At 43.9% G+C, this 16767-nt stretch overlaps 2 long non-coding RNA genes across 2 annotated transcripts in view; one reads left to right on the forward strand and one right to left on the reverse strand.

The window, feature by feature from the left end:
- The window catches only part of LOC128351552 (uncharacterized), a 107250-nt gene extending 91813 nt beyond the window's left edge, over nt 1–15437 (reverse strand). The window contains exon 1 of the long non-coding RNA XR_008319863.1: nt 15373–15437. This is a non-coding gene — a long non-coding RNA (uncharacterized LOC128351552). The remainder of the gene's footprint in view (nt 1–15372) is intronic.
- A 152-nt stretch (nt 15438–15589) lies between these two features.
- The window catches only part of LOC128351556 (uncharacterized), a 46178-nt gene continuing 45000 nt past the window's right edge, over nt 15590–16767 (forward strand). The window contains exons 1-2 of the long non-coding RNA XR_008319867.1: nt 15590–15722; nt 16376–16450. This is a non-coding gene — a long non-coding RNA (uncharacterized LOC128351556). The remainder of the gene's footprint in view (nt 15723–16375; nt 16451–16767) is intronic.

Raw genomic sequence — 16767 nt, forward strand, 5'->3', positions numbered from 1 at the left:
GGAAGACCACCTCCCTGGTCATGGCAGCACCCCCCAAATCCCCACAATGGCGGTATATCTATCTATCTATCTATCTATCTATCTATCTATCTATCTATCTATCTATCTATCTATCTATCTATCTATCTATCTCCCCCTCCCCCTACAAGCCAGGCCTGAACTAGTTCGAACTCAAGCCAAACTGGGCCTGGCTCCTGGCTCTAGTATGCACAGAACTGGACCAGACCCAGTTCGGTACGAGTCCAGCTCTACTTGAACCAAACCGGGTTTTTCGGTTTTGTGCACAGCCCTATTGGCAACGAGTATTGTCGCTGCCAAAAGTTTCCACACAAGGAGGAATTACAGTATCTTGGCAAAGTGTTAAAATTCCTTACATGCTTCTGCTGCCTCCCAATTAGATATTAGGTGTTCATTACCAGAGCCTTATACCCTAAGGCATTGTGGCTTGCTTCAAAACTTATTATTAGAATGGTTTAATTCAGATAATACCCCAAACTGGCCTCTTAGATGTGTTGGGGAGGATTGCGGGCACACATTTTTTCTTCCCATTCCCACTGCACGCCGGTGTGCTGTTGCCTGATTGTACAGGTGGTTGGTGGTTAATCCCTCCACACACAGGGCAGATTCAGACAACATGGAAGTGCACATGGCTGGCATGCATATGTGCCAACGCCGTACGGAGGATGCGGTGAACAGCGCCGCAACCCCATGTGACCAGTTGGGGATGGGCGCCGCGCCCAGAAATGTTGTGGGGCAGGGAGGAGCAGGCAAGGAGATCCTTCTCGGGTCCTTATGGGAACTGCTCCCCGCCCTGTCGAGCTAGCTTGAATGCCGGCACCCGAGCTGGTTTGGGGCTTCCCACAGGAGGAACAGCAGATGGACAGCATGGACATGGTGTTTCCCCAGACTATTCCCATGTCCATTCCCAGACATGGACAGCAGATGAGGTGGTGTTCCTGGACTCTGCCATTTCAGACTGTAGGTGGGGAATTTTATGGCTGAATGCTTCCTCTGGAGGGAGAATAATACCTGCACATATAAAGCACATATCACAGGGAAGGTTAAAGCAAGAACTCTTCTCTCTGATATCTTATTTTCTATGAGCAAGTAATTTTTTATATCATGCAATCTTATATGTGTAGTCTGATACAGTCCAGGAGCAGTTTTACTACCTGCTGTTTTTGTAAATTTGGCTCAGAATATACTAGCTAACTCTGACAAACGACTTAAGATTCTTACAAATGATACGTTTTCAGAGATGTGGGAGTGTTCTCATCTGCTTAACACCCAAAATTTGCACAGACATTTTTCTATATCACTATAAATATTTTTTCCATTTTTTCAAAGCATAACCATTAAAACAACAAACTAAAACAACATCCCCCAAAACTCAAGCAACACTGCTGAAGTGTGTAGCACTAGTTTTTGTTGCTGCCACAGGCAGACTTATTGGCTAGTGTCAGTGACACCACTGGAGACAAGTAGCACACTTTCCATCACTCCATGCACAGTATTGTTTTAGGGCTCTTTTAGAAGGGAGGAGGTTTTATTGAATTATTTTATTTCGTTGAAGAAGTGCTTGTTTTTTTAGGCAGATGTGTTCTGCACAAGCCAAGCTGAGAGTCCACGAAGTGCCAAGCAAGGCTTGAACGGGGGATTGGTTGGAGCTGAAGCTATCCTGTCAGCAGGCACCAGTCAACAGATATCAGCTTTCATTAAGCCAAATACAGATAGCAGAGTGCAGTTAAGTTCTGCAAAAACTTCTACTCAGTGGAGTTTCATCCTGTTTTTGTCCATGTGAATTTGACAACTGTGTGATATTTAATGCCATGAGCATTAGTCAGAAACATACCGGAGGATCAAACAGTATCAGCAGGTCTCTGATGTCATGCTTCATGGAGCAGCTAACAATTGCAGTGGTGTCTTAGCTTTTCACTACATTTGCTTTGTGATAATGTGCTAGCAGCGGCATGTCAGTCCACTTCTTTGAAATGTCAAAGTCCTGCTAAGGTTCTGAGGCAAAACAATAGGAGTGTTTCAGATTAGTTCAGTCATAAGAAACACACAGGAATATTAAATATGAGGGAGAAGGAGTGAGAGAGGAGAGAGTGAGTAGAGGTTTGATATTGGATTCATCTCCTCCTCAACTGAGGTTTCATTTCACTTTTCATAAAATCCAAGGAGAATCACTTCCCATACCAGACTTTTTCACACAGTCTGGAAGTGCATACAGGTATGGAGTGGAGAGCAGGATATTATCTACTATTCCCATTCCTGGCTTCCATGTGTTCATTGTTCCATTGTACCTATGTGTATATACACATTACACATACATATACAGTATTGAGAGAGCTTTACTGGCTGCCAATAAATTTCTGGGCAAAATACAAGATGCTGGTTATAACCTATAAAGCCCTAAACAGCGTAGGCCCGGGGTATTTAAGAGGAGGTCTTCTTTGCTATGAACCCCACTGCCCAGTGAGATATCAAATAAATAAATAAATAAATAATCAGGGGAGGTTCATCTACAGTTGGCTCATCTGGTGGCTACTCAGGGACGGGCCTTATCTATTGCTGCCTTGAGACTCTGGAATGTGCTCCCTGCCAAAATAAGAGCCTCCCCATCTCTGACAACTTTTAAAACATCAGTCAAGACACATTTGTTCACCCAGGCTTTTAATTAGATACTGTTCTGATAGTTTTTAATATTGTTTAAATTTTAAATTATTGTGATTTTATCCTTTTTATTTTGTTGTAATCTGTATATTATTATGAGTCTTCTTATCCTTTTTTATTTTGTTGTAATTTGTATTTTGTTTGTTTTGTTTGCTTGTTTGTTCGATTTCTATACTGCCCTTCCAAAAAATGGCTCAGGGCGGTTTACACAGAGAAATAATAAATAAATAAGATGGATCCCTGTCCCCAGATATAATCTGTATATTATTTTGAGTCTTTTTATCCTTTTTTTATTTTGTTGTAATTTGTATTTTGCTTGTTTTGTTTGCTTGTTTGTTCGATTTCTATACCGCCCTTCCAAAAAATGGCTCAGGGCGGTGTACACAAATAATAAATAAATAAGATGGATCCCTGTCCCCAGAGGGCTCACAATCTAAAAAGAAACATAGGATAGACACCAGCAACAGTCACTGGAGGTACTGTGCTGGGGGTGGATAGGGCCAGTTACTCTCCCCCTGCTAAATAAAGAGAATCACCACGTTAAAAAGGTGCCTCTTTTCCAAGTTAGCAGGGTTTTATTGTAAACTGCCCAGAGATGTAGGTTTGGGGTGGGATATAAATATGTCAAATAAATAAATAAAGAGAGAAAGAAAGAGAGGTAGGCTCTCCATGCAGTTGAGTAGCTTGCATTTTGCAGAGTCCCAGACTGTGTGTACAGAGCCTACTACACTATCAACACACCTCATTAACACCCTACACACACACGCCTGCACATATACCCCCACACACCTACACACACAAATGTGTGAGAGCTCCTTCTCTGTGACATGTTCCCTTGCCACTAAAGAATGTGTGCAAATTTTCCAACCACACTGGGTTTGTTCCCTAGGAAAGACAGATCTAGCTAATTCATAGGAATTGTTGTGCAATGTAAATACAATTAAAAGCAAATGTGACAATGAAACTATAAGTCTTACTTTGCTCAAAATGGACCACTGTTGAGGTGGAAAGTTCTGCTTAGGAGCAGAGATCAAGTTACTTAAAGACATTCCAATCTTTACATTACTTAACCCAAACAACCTTGGTTATTTTAATTTATTTTATATGATTTAAGGTTTTAATTGTTGTGTTAATTTGTAAACCCACCAAATATTTTATATGGGGTGGCATATAAATGTGATAAATAAATAAGACAATGGAAGTGCAGGAGACTGCAATGTCCTACATCTGCAAAATAGCAGTGAATGTGTTGATTCCCTTGAGCTGCCTTCTAGCCTTTATGGAAAAATGTGACGTATCTAAATGGTTGTCATTTCCCCATGCACAGGGACCACTTTCAACATGGACCTGGCTGCAGGAGGGCCAGGCCACCAGACGCTATGTTTATCTGGCAGACCAGTTCTTTTTTGCATAGTAAACTGTTCTGAGCTTGGTGTACAACAAAATAGCATTGAAATCCACAAGAAGAGAGAGAGGGGTTTTTTGTTGTTGTTGCTGCTTTGTTTCGATTTGTCACTCATTCACACAATGGAAATCCCTGGGGTTCCTTAGATCAGGATCTCCTCCATATGTCTGACCGGCTGCATGAGCCAGATTTACAGTGGGGAGGCTGTGTTCATGACTGCAGGCCCAGATGGAAAGCTGAGAGGCGGGAGCTACTGTTAACAGTCACTGAAAGTACAGACAAAAGGAGTGGGGAATCTGGCTTTGCCCAACTTAAGGCAGCTCAGAACAAGGAATGGCCAGAAACTTTGGCTACAGGAATCCCGAGGGAATGTGTCCAAAGTAATCATAATTTTCATATGGGGAAGGGGATAATTAGTGAGCTAACTAGACAGAAACCTTAGCCTAGGTGATGGTGTCAGAGAGGAGAAGTTTGAAGTGCAGTTATTTAGAGCTGAAATTAATTTGCTGCCCCACAATCCTCTGCTGCCAATTCGGTTGTCAGCCAAAAAATATTAAAAATTAGATATTCAGCATTTGATATTCACAGTGTGTTGGCTGACATGATCATTCTCTGAAAGAAAATGTTGGAACAATTTCAAGCAGCTAAAGGATGTCCCTGTCAGCAAACACAGAACCAGGAACTCATCTGTTTGTTCAGTAGTACACTCTGGGGCCCTGATATTGCAAGCATACCCGAAAGCAAGCCTAGAGTGGACATCCTCAAACCAGCATCCTTCAATCAGCATCTGGGGGTCTGAGCTAAAAATGGAAAGGCAGCAAATAAAAGGAATGGCTCCCTTGACCTGTCTGTCTCTTCTCACGTATACTGTGGCTGGCCAGTCTAGAGACTTCATGCATTAGGCTGCCTGCCAATCAGAATGGCTGTTGTTGCAGAATCACCTGAAGGCTTTTCACAGACCTACATTAGGTAACATGCTAGGCTCAGAATGTGAGGCTCTCGGTTTATGCGGTAGAGATCAGCTTAGTGGAAATGAAGGGAAAAAACCTTACCTAGTATCTAACTTGCCTTAGAAGCTTGGAAGCTGGATGCTACATAATGAAAATAGATATACAGTTCTTGGTCGGGGCTTTACAAGTCTAGCCTAGGTTATTAGCAAATGTTGCACAGAGCTCAAACACAGGAGCTGCTGACTCCTTGATGGGCCTCTTCATAACTGAAGGAGAAGCATCTCATAGTGCCTAACATGGCACTGTTTCTAAGACTCTGGGTTGAGCTCCCAGGACTTACAGCCCTGCCCCCACCCCACCATAAGGAGGGTGTCCAAGCTAAAGATGCAAAGATGCTTCTGCTGCTGCTTGAGCTACTCGCTGTAGAGAAAGTTCTAGCTGCTTTGACACCTGAGCACCAGTCACTCTCTTTAAGCTGTCGCCTTCCTTTCTTTTTGAATGGCAGAAACTGCAGCCTCAGATAAATGAATAACACACCGTGACTGAATATATAAAAGAGGAATGCTCCAGACATAAACTAATCACCCCCAATTCTTTTATATATTAGACATATCAGAGCTAAAGTCACATTCCCACTTGATGTAACAAAGTGCATAAAAATATAGTCCAAAATTCTCAAACAGATGTATAGTCCAATAGGCACTTGGGTGTAAACAGTTCTTATCTTGTAGTCCTGATAGTCAACTGATGGGGTTCAATACCAGTTGAATCCAACAGGGAGAAAACTATCAGGACTACAAGAGAAGAACTGTTTACACCCAAGTGCCTATTGGACTATACATCTGTTTGAGAATTTTGGACTATATTTTTATGCACTTTTGTTACATCAAGTGGGAATGTTACTTTAGCTCTGATATGTCTAATATATAAAAGAATTGGGGATGATTAGTTTATGTCTGGAGCATTCCTCTTTTATATATTCAGTCACGGTGTGTTATTCATTTATCTGAGCATATATCGCGTGACTCCTGTTGGGTTAGAGTTATTTTGTATAGAACCTGCAGCCTTGCAGGAGAGAGCTGCGTATTCCCTTTGAGCCTCTTCTGATGATCTAGAATGAAGAGGATCACTTACTTCCTTAAATGACCCTGACCTTTCTTCCTTGCTGCTCCATATACCTGGAAGTTCATCTTGGAACACATGTATAATATTGACTCTCCCCCCTCCGCCACAAATCTCTCCTCAGAAACAACCCTCTTCAGTGATGCTTTTGGCGCAACCACCTAGTCTTCATTTCCCACTGAAACTAAGCCTAAACACTCATAATGGAATTGAATAAATATTCTTGTTTTGTTTACCCTTGTTTCTGTTGGAATTGCAATGACACTGAGATTATCCCTAGCCAAAAAGTAAAGGGTAAAATATTACCTTTAGCACCTGAAGAGAGGTGGGGGAATTCATATGCTAATACATCCTCTGGGTACTAGCTTTGTGTCACGCAGACTCATACAGGGCTGTGTCAGATGTAATGCAGAGTCAAGGTTGATTTTAAACAAGCAGAAATTTATGCCACAGACCATGATCAACAACGTGGTTTGTTTGTGCTGCTGGTGGTTTGCCTGGCCACTTCCTTTGCCCAGTCCTCCCAAACTCAATCCCAGAGTTCCAAGTCTGCGTGCCCAACTTTTGGCAATGCTTCATGCTGGCACTCTCTCACCAGCTTGGCATGGACATGGAAAAGCTGCATGAGCTGCTTTGGCATTTTTGGCCCGTCCTCGGCTTCTCTCAGCTGGTTGGTGTCTAGCCGTGGCATGGCTATATATAGAAGGGCAGACTGGTGGTTTCTTGTAATAGTTTCACAAAGAAAGTGCCCGCAAAACCAGAAAGGTGGTTAATGGCTGCAATTAACCAGAAAATGGCCACAGTTATCTGTTCTTTCTCCCACCACCGCCATGTGTTCCATTAGTTTCCACCCTCACCACCTCTGCTCCACCTTGCAGTGAAAGAGGCTTATTGTTTGCCCACAGCGTATTGCTTGCCCACACCCATCTCCCCTTGATCTCCTCAGCCTGCAGCTTGCCCCATGCCCTTGTATGATAGTGGCTCTTGCAGGGGGGTCAAGGGAGCGTTGATGTCAGTAGCTGCTAGGAATATTTCATCTGAGCGCATCTGAGAGCGTTTGAAGGAGAGACCATAGAGAGGTGTTGGCAGCCTAGAGTGGTTATATTACTCAGCTGCTTCTCGGCTGCTCTGTGCCAGTGTCTCTGTGGGCAGAGGTGGCACTCTTGCAACAAGCCGAGAATACACAACCAGGGTGGGTTACTTTGGATGCAATGCAATGGCGAACTGAACCACAGTTAAAACAAACAAGCCAACTTCAAACCTTTGTTACAAAGGTCAGTTTGTTGGGCCAAATTGAACCTTGGTGGAATCTGAGAGGTGCATTTGGACCAAAAAGCAAACCAGGAATGCTGAAATTCCACCGAGGCTCTGTGTTTCAAGAACCAACTTCTCTCTCCATCCAAACAGACATGTACTCAGCTAGGTTTTCTTAAGTAAAGTTTCTTAGAGTTATGAATTATGATTCCAACTGGTTTCTTCAGAACCCAACTCTGCTAACAGACCCCCTCTTTGTCCTCTTCTTCTATTGCCTCTCTTGTATAGAATGTTAGTTTGTAAGCTGCTTGGGGACAGACAACTGTATTTTTGTAGTTATTCTGTAAAACTCACATTCCTGGATGTCTTGGCAATTAATGACACACAGGTTGATGTCTTGATGACATCTTACGGAATTGGAGGATCTCCTAAATTTGCTGTCTAAATGGTTCTGCACATATAATCAAGACCAGCTCTCCAAAGCACTACAGTCCGTATGGCCTCTCAAATACATACCTCTCACTATTTCTCTCTGTCAGCCAGACATACGCATCATGGCAGATGCTCATATGTAGTTGCCAAGAAGTGAAGAGGAAGTGGAAATGTGGGGCGGGGTGGGGGGGAGGTCATTATGCAAATTATTAGAACAGCAAGTTCTGTTGTCTGTTTCTTTCTTCTTTTTCTGTGTAACCATTGCTGCTTGGTTCTTTGCTACTTCTGAAACCCTGAAGCACCCATTAAAACTGAGATTGCTTAGATGTTGGCTGTGAATTGGCTTTTGACAACTGAAGTTGTATTTTCAACATTAAAGAAGCCATTTGCTTAATAATGGGATATATAACTGGGAAAATATATATCAAGTCTGCTTTCAAGCTGTTTCATCTACAGCTGACTGAGAAATGGACAGGGCTTAGCATTCTTTGAGACTCCGAGCGAAGATCCTTTGTGTCCTTGATGTTCCTGGCTGAGGGGATGTATTGTATGTGGGAGGTTTGTTACTCACATCATTTTAAAATGGATTCCTCTTGCAGAACTGATCAAATAAAAGCAGAGTTCAGATCCTCCTTCTGATTCTTGGCTGATAAGAAAGCATGATCTGTGCAAGGTACAGTCTGTCTTGCTCTGAAATGGTTGTTCATTAGCTGCTTGGCCATTTTTGTGTGACTTAATCACTGGTTGAGGGGCAAAGAGGCCCAGAGGATGTTTTTGAACACCTCTTCAGGCGTCGCTGTATTCTGGAGTGGGAATGCCATTAGCAATCTTGTAAGACTCACATAACCTGTGGGACGGGGCTGAAAATGACACCATACTGTCTTGCTGCCCCCTCCCCTGAGAGGTATGCCTGTGTTTGGTCTATGTAAGAATACCTAAGTTCAGCATAGATACCTATGAGACCTAAGCCCTATTCACTTGTTTTGTAACCATGCACATGGTTACAAATATTCTGTGCACACTTCACCCCTGTGCTGATGTGATACATCAACCTGCCCTCCCCATTCACCATGAGGACAGCAATAATATCAATAATTAATAATTAACAACTTTATCTGGTAGCCGCCCCATAACAAATTGTTCTCTGGGCGGCTTACAACAAAAGACTAAAAATGAGATTAAAACACACATTAAATCATAACAGACACCCCCTCCCGCCCGAAAAGGCCGGGAGCTCTTCTTTATCTAAAGAGCCAAATACCATAACTCTAAGAAATAGTCCATCCTTCTATAATTTGGAACTCTGGTGTGCCAGAACAATTCATCATGTGGAGGATCTCTCCCCAAGGACAGCATTTGTTTCTTTGGATAAATGCTGTTCTCGTGATGAGCGGGATGACATATTGCATCAGCATAGAGGCAGGGATGATGGGGACTCAGGGAGCATTTGTAACTCTCTATACTATCACTGTACATGGATACACTGTACATAGCTACTGAATGAGTGTATAGGGCTCTATATTGACACAGTGAACAATGCACTTAATCTTCAATATGTTAAAGACTTTGGCAACTGTAAAGTCAACTGTGCTGTCTAGTCGATTTCGACTCCTGGCACCCATAGAGCCCTGTGGTTTGCTTTTGGTAGAATATAGGAGGGGTTTACCATTGCCTCCTCCTGCACAGATGAGATGATGCCTTTCAGCATCTTCCTATATTGCTGCTGCTCAATATAGTAACAGCGGGGATTTGAACTGGCAACCTTCTGCTTGTTAGTCAAGCATTTTGCTGCTGCACCATTAGGTGGCCTTGTACTCATTGGTAAATCTGAGAAAGTCACAATGGGGAACAACCTGCCCATCTAGTTTTTGAATTTTTGTTGTGTATGTTTTTAACATCAGATGTGAAGTGCAGACCTGTAAGGGAAGAAGTTGCTGTGACTTACTCTCAAAATGCCACATCTGTCTTCACCCAGCAATGCTGCTGTCTCAGTGCTCCTTGTGCTAATGTGTGCTTTACTCTCCACTGCTGGCTACGACTGAGAGAACAAGGTAGAGAGCACATTTTGTAACTGAGCTGCTTATGCTTTAAGTTCGGGACAGAATTGGAATTTGGTAAAGGAAAAGTTTTGTTTACCTTGGCTGAGGATTTTTGTTTTGTTTTGTTGATCCTGTCAGTTATGTACTAAAGATCTGTTCAGTACCTGGGCACTTTCCAGATTACACCCTGCAGTGGGGTCACGGCAGATCTCTGAAGTGTGCTTCCACACTTCCTGTGTTGTGGCACCGCAGTCCCTACAGCAAGGTGCCTTCCACATTTCTGATGCCTTGTTTTGAATTTAATCGCTGCGATATAGTGTTATGACGTCGTGTATCTGTCATAAAAAGGTTGCTTTTGTGGGGTTGTTAGTTTCCGTGAGACTGCTCCCCCTGCTGTTTACGTTTCAAATACGATTTTCCTGAACGGAAGTATTTTGCTGCTGTGGAACAGCTAGTCTGGAAAGTGCCCTGGGACTTATTTGCACTGGGCTTCAGGCTTCGGGGTAAACGTTGAGTGAAGCCGCTTCAGACTACACTCACGGCATTGAGGGAAGCAGCCCCTCCCCTCTGCTCTTGGTTTTATTTTGAAACAAGTCCATATGCAGGTGTCAGTGTTTTCCTTTTAGCCAATGGGGGAGGGGGGAGAGCTCCCTACAGAGATAGATCTGCATTTCTGAAGACAGTATGCCTCTTATCATGCTAATGATTCTATGTCAGGGCGTCTCCCTGTTTGCTCTGGCGTTTTCAGAAAAAGTAGCTTTAAACCAGCATTTTAAAAATCTGGAAATACCTCGAGATAAGCTAGAATTCGCAAGACAAAGCCCGACTTGTGTGTGGAGTGGGTCCAAGAATCTCGACAGGACTTCGGGGTACGTTTGGCTGGTGTGTAAATGCACACACTCTCTCCTGAAGGAGATTCAGGGCAGAAGACCTGTGTGTAAAACCTCCTGGAGACATTTTCCTGGTATGTTTTCTTAATACTCTTCTGGTTGCTGAGAAGCACCTTTTGTATATTTATCTTTACAGAAACTCATTTTTTTCTATCACACTCAAGCATGATTAAGAAACAGAACCCAAAATGTGTCTATGCAGATGAAGGAATGGGATTCTGCAAATAGGAACAGGCTCAATCCTCAGTGATTTGCTTTGTTTAAAGGCCTGAGCAAAGGAGTCCTGATTCAATATGGGGACTGCCCTTGGTCTTTGGAGTGATCTACAATTTGATTTGTCACACTGAACTGGCAAAGTGCTTGAGTTTGGACCAAACTGCTTTGGCCTGCTTCACCAGTTATTTATCAGCTCTTCTCCAAGTCCTCCCTGACTGATTTCTTTACTCACAGTGGGAAGGCAGGCACAGCTTCAGCAATGCAGCATCTTTAAAAATAAAAAAATATCATTGGCAGAGGTGTTTATTTCTCTTCTTCGTCCTGGGAAAATTGGAATTGTAGTCTTTTCAGTGGCTATGGCCCCAGAAAAAACTGCGGTTCCCTGAAGTCCATGTGCTTTTCTTAGGAGTGCAGGAAGCGGCATTAAAATCCTCTTCTAGCAGTCCTTTTGAAACAGATGTCATGTCATTCCACCTCTATGCATGTCTTCTCACTGTAAGTAAAAGGGTCAGGGTCAGGATGTCAGAGGGAGGTCTGGTGAAATGGGCCAAAGTGGCCTGAAGAGGAGCATGCCTTTTATTTTATTATTTTTATTTATTTATTTATTTATTTATTTATTTATTTATTTATTTATTTATCCATCCCAGCCCAATTGAACCCAAATAGGTCAGTGTTTTAATTTGGGTCAAACTGAGCTAAATCCAGCTAAAGTGAACCACTTTGTTTTTTATTCATAATACCAGCTTGAAGTTTTGCAAAATCCTACTTTCTCTGTTGTCTGTTCACTGCCTGTTTGCAGCTGCATCTTGTCCTTTGCCTCCTTTTTTGTCTTTGTCTTCATGATGGATTATATAGTAAGCATGATGATGTCATAATGGCATATAGCCAACCAAATTATGTGATTATGTGAAAACATCACAAAGTCAGTTTAGAGTGGGAACAATGTTTCTGCTGTCATTCGGAATGGGCAAACATGTCCATCCTATTCATAGCTCCCCAAATACTTCACAAAGGGTGGGACACTTGTCAAAAAACCCCCCCGCTTTTCCTCAGCCCCCTCTTTCTTCCTTCAGATCTCTTGTTGAGGTAGCACCATATAGGTATGCTGGGGGAAAGTTCCGGGCATTGTGGGGAATAAGAGGGAATGGGCAGGACACTTTTGACAGTTGTGGGTGATAGAGCTGGGGGAGTGAAGGTCATGGACAATTCCCATTCATTTCAGTAAGGTTTGCCTGGTGGATTATACCCCACGGTATTTGATAGCATCTAAATACATGAATATCAGCCAAACTGCTGCAGAAATCCATTTATTTTGAGAGTGATCCATGGTGTATTCTGTCTATCATTTCCATATGGTTGTTATTTTAGAGTTTCGCTCATTGGCAGTGATGTGGAGTGAAAACATCATTTCTATAGAAAGGAATAGTGTCATGGCTCTGAAAAGCCTCATGCTGCTGAATGATTAAATTTCCTCCCCCACCCACTGCTCTTCGTTCTCTGCAGCACCTCCTTTCTTGGCTATTCCTTATGTATTGCATGGGATCGTTCTTCAGCTGGAGGCTAAGAGCCCATGAAGATATGCTGTGTACCTGCAAGCGGAGAGAAACTGGAATGCTCTCACTTCAAAACAGTATCAATATTGTACAGACAGGATCCTACATCTCCTGGCCTTCATTCCGTGAGATTTGCATCAGCTCTCCAGCATGAATCCATTCATTGTAGCAGCCGACTGGTCGATGTGACTTGCATTCTTAACAGGTACCCGATACGTGATCCCTGGACGGATGGAGGGCTGGATGTGACTAGCATATCAAAACGGCGTGGCGTGGCTGCTGCTCTGTGAGAGTCATAGGGAATGAGAGGCAAGCCCACTCAGCCCTGCAGAAAAGTTGGGTGTTCTTTTAAGGTCACAATAAGCCCTGTCAAAGCCCTGCTTCAGTCAAAGAGAATTCCAGGCTGCCACTGACATACACCTTCAGCATGTCTTGAAAAAAAGCCCGTAAGGCTCTGTGGATCACAACATCGAAGTGAACGGAATGAGGCCCTTCTGTTCTGCTAACTCAAATGCTTTAGTCTGATCTAGAATTAAGTGTTGTGAATAGAATACATTACTGCTTTTCATTCTCCTGGTTTTCAAAATCCACTGAAGCTTCAGCTTCAGCACAATACATTTTCATCTTTCCTGTCTTAACAAAAATCCCACACTTTGAGTGGCACTATATGTTACAAACAACATGAGGCTGCAGCTGAAAATGGCAGCCTTGTGTCAAGTTCTCCGTGCCCCCTACATAGTGAGGCTGTTCGCACACGCAGCCTAACCCAGGCTAGGGAAGCTCAGCCTGGGTTAGGCTGCATGTGAGAAACACTGGGATTGGGCCTGATCCCGGCAGGGCAGCACCCCCTAGCCTGGCTTTGGAACCCAGCCATTAGCAAGCGCTCCCTTAGCCCGGGCTTGCTGCTCGTGTGCAAGCTTGGGCTGCTTCCAGCCTGGCCATACACAGAGATGGGCACCTAGAATGCCTGTCTCCTGGGAGAATCTCCCAATGCACTGAGCTCATTGCGAGGTACATTATGAGATTCCCAGAGGCCGGGACATGTCATCCTCGCCTCCAGAACTCAGTGCTGTGGTACGCATCACGGATCATCTGGGAGCATGGTCCGCACTCCCAGGAACACGTGAACGTTAATCTGGGGGGAAGCCTTCCCCCTCGTCTCCCCCCCCAGTCGTGTGAACAACCTCAATTTCTCCTTCAACTCATATTTTAATCAATTAAAAGACGTATAGCCCTTCAGGAAAACCGACCAGGTTTACAACCTGCCCTAATTCCTGACAGTCTTACAGTGTATGCATGTTTTCAGCAGCAGCAGCAGCATCATCAGCAGCAGCAGCACCCAGTGATGAAGAGCAGGGATGGGGAAAAGCACACTGTCATGACATCCAGACATGGAATAAAATAAATAGACACTACATGAGGGGAGGGGGAACTTGACACAGGGCTTCTGTTTTCAGCGGCCGCCCCATATTCTTTGGAACATGACATTCTATACAAAATGTGGGATTTGGTTTTGAAGAAGAAGCTCAAAATGTGTTGTGCTGAACCACCTGTGTAGGAGGGGAGGAAAACTCAAGATGTGACTGTCATTTTCAGTAACCTATGTCCCTTGCCACATGTAGTTCTTCTTTTTGCATCTGTAAGGTGATGGTGCCGTTGCAGTAAGGCAACCAATACACTGTTAGCACACTAACACTAGAATGAAAACACAACTATTTTAGTCTATGGGCCAGAAAGGTTGATCAGTACATTTTGAGTGAATAAATGGGGTAGTGGTTTTTTGGAATGCTTAAGACCCTAGTAGAATTATTAGCCCTGATGGCCTTTGATAGCGAGTAGCTTTCAGCACAAAAACCCAGCTTTTTGTGTTAAAAAAGAAAAAGGAAAAAAGCTTAAAAAGCAATAAGCAAAAGTGAACATACAGTGGCCAAACAACTTTACTAATCCAACATTTTCTATCTGAAGTAACAGACTGACAGCTAAAAATGAAAAATAAAGTTTTCATATTGCAATATGTATTATTTTATTTGCATTTTGGAAGCATTAATTTACAGAAAACAGTCTACAGAAATCACAACCTTTCTCTCGAAATTTGTAGGAAACTGCCAAGTTTTCAAGTAAAGTTCTTTTAGCTTATCGTAAGATCCATTGCCATCATCTGCCTGGTTCAAGCCATCCTCATCTTTATCAGCTTGGCTGTCACCTTGCTCTGCACATTGCCATGCGTGTCAAACCATTCTTCAAACAAATACATGTGAGCACAGCACAAGGCTGTCTGCACCTGCAGAACAGTTCAAGAACTGAACGACGAGCTGGTTTCCCAGCTGAATAGTAAGTCCCCTGAATAGTAAGTCCCTCTTACTATTCTTCCATCCATAGCTGTCAGGACTGGGAATTTCTCAAAACTGAATCAGGCAGTTTTTTCCAAATAAACCTTGGTAATTAGTATAGAGAATGTGAACATAGGAGGAACATAGGAAACTGCCCTATACTGAGTCAGACCATTGGTCCGTCTAGCTCAGGATTGTCTTCACAGACTGGCAGCAGCTTCTCCAAGGTTGCAGGCAGGAATCTCTCTCAGCCCTCTCTTGGAGAAGCCAGGGAGGGAACTTGAAACCTTCTGCTCTTCCCAGAGTGGCTCCTGCTACAGGGAGTCACAACAAGGAGGTAGGGATGTGCAGAACCGGTCCGGCGGTCCGCGGTTCGGTCCAGGGGTTCATGGGTTCATGATTGAACTGAAACTCCCCACCAGGTTCCGTCTGCACTGGAACCGAACCACTGGTCTGGTAGGTCTGCGAACTTTTTAAAAACAAAATTTAAATTAAAAGTAAGTACCTGTAGCCCCTTCGGGGGGCTTGTTGTAGCCCCACGCGTGGGTGTGGATGTCCGCAAGGGTTCCCTCACCCTCCAACGGCCTCCCTCATCACTGCCGCGGCCAGGTCAATGTAGCCTTTTTGGCCCTTTCAGGCCTCCGTAAAGGTGAGCGGCCGCCATTTTGGCCACTGCATTTGCGTATGTGCAGTGGTGGCCAAAATGGCAGCCACTTGCCTTTACGGAGGCCCGAAAGGGCCAAAAAGGCTACATTGACCCAGCCGCAGTGGTGATGAGGGAGGCCAGCGGGAGGAGAGAGAGCCCTCGCGGACCCCCTCCCCATGGCTACAACAAGCCCCCCGAAGGGGCTACAGGTACTTACTTTTAATTTAATTTCTTTTTTTAAAGTTCACGGACTGGTCGAGGACCGGACCGGGGTGTGTGTTCTCGCTGGGGCCGAACTGGCCTGGTTCCGTTCCTCGTCTAGATGCTGGTGGTGGATATAGTTTGGGATTAGGCTGGGCAAGATCAATATATGAAGGAGATGCTAGAGGGGGAAGCTAAGAAAATAAATGGTTGTGAACAGGCAGGCAAAAAAGCAACTTTTCAAATATGCAAGCCATGTGTATTCTAACAGATAAATGGCTGTTCTGCTCAAAGAAGCCTCCAGCTCTGCCCCTCGCTTGGTACAATAAAATGCCACACTTATTGCTGTGACCCCAGAGAGCCAGTCTGGAGGAGATACTGCTTACTTTTCAACCAAGCTTCCAATCAGCTATTTAAATGGGAAATGTGATCTTTGCCGAATGCAGAAAGAGAGACTTGTGTTTATAAAGACCACTTGAAGGAGCTCGCTGAGCCACAGGCTTATCATTGACAAGCAGCTCTTCTGCTCACCGTGTGAGGCGGGACCAGGGGAAAGATGTCCAAGAAGTGATAACTGAAACAAAGGGAAGCAAATGGGTGTGGGTGGAAAGCCATGCACTTTTATTTCCTTGATATTAACTGGTGTATATTCTTCTGGCAGATGTCTGTTGGGACAAACCTCTGTTGATTGGCAGTGGGAACCAGAAAGACCCTCCCACTAGACACCACTTACCATGTATGTATGTATGTATGTATGTATGTAGTACATGTATACACTGCTCCTTCTTAAGGAGCCCAGAATGGTGTACATGGTTGTGTTTATCCTATCCTCACAACAACCCTGTTTAGGTAGGTTAGGCTGAGAGGTAAGTGACTGGCCCAGGGTCACCAAGTCAGGGTTAGGGAAACAAGCAGGATTACAGATGTTAGCAGCACACCTGCTGACTGAGCGAAGAGGCACCTTTTAAAAGTGGTGATTCTCTTTATTTAGCAGGAGGAGAGCAACTGGCCCTATTCATCCCCAGCACAGCATCCCTCCAATGGCTGTTGCTG

Source organism: Hemicordylus capensis, chromosome 3, assembly GCF_027244095.1.
Source record: "Hemicordylus capensis ecotype Gifberg chromosome 3, rHemCap1.1.pri, whole genome shotgun sequence".
Lineage (NCBI taxonomy): Eukaryota > Metazoa > Chordata > Lepidosauria > Squamata > Cordylidae > Hemicordylus > Hemicordylus capensis.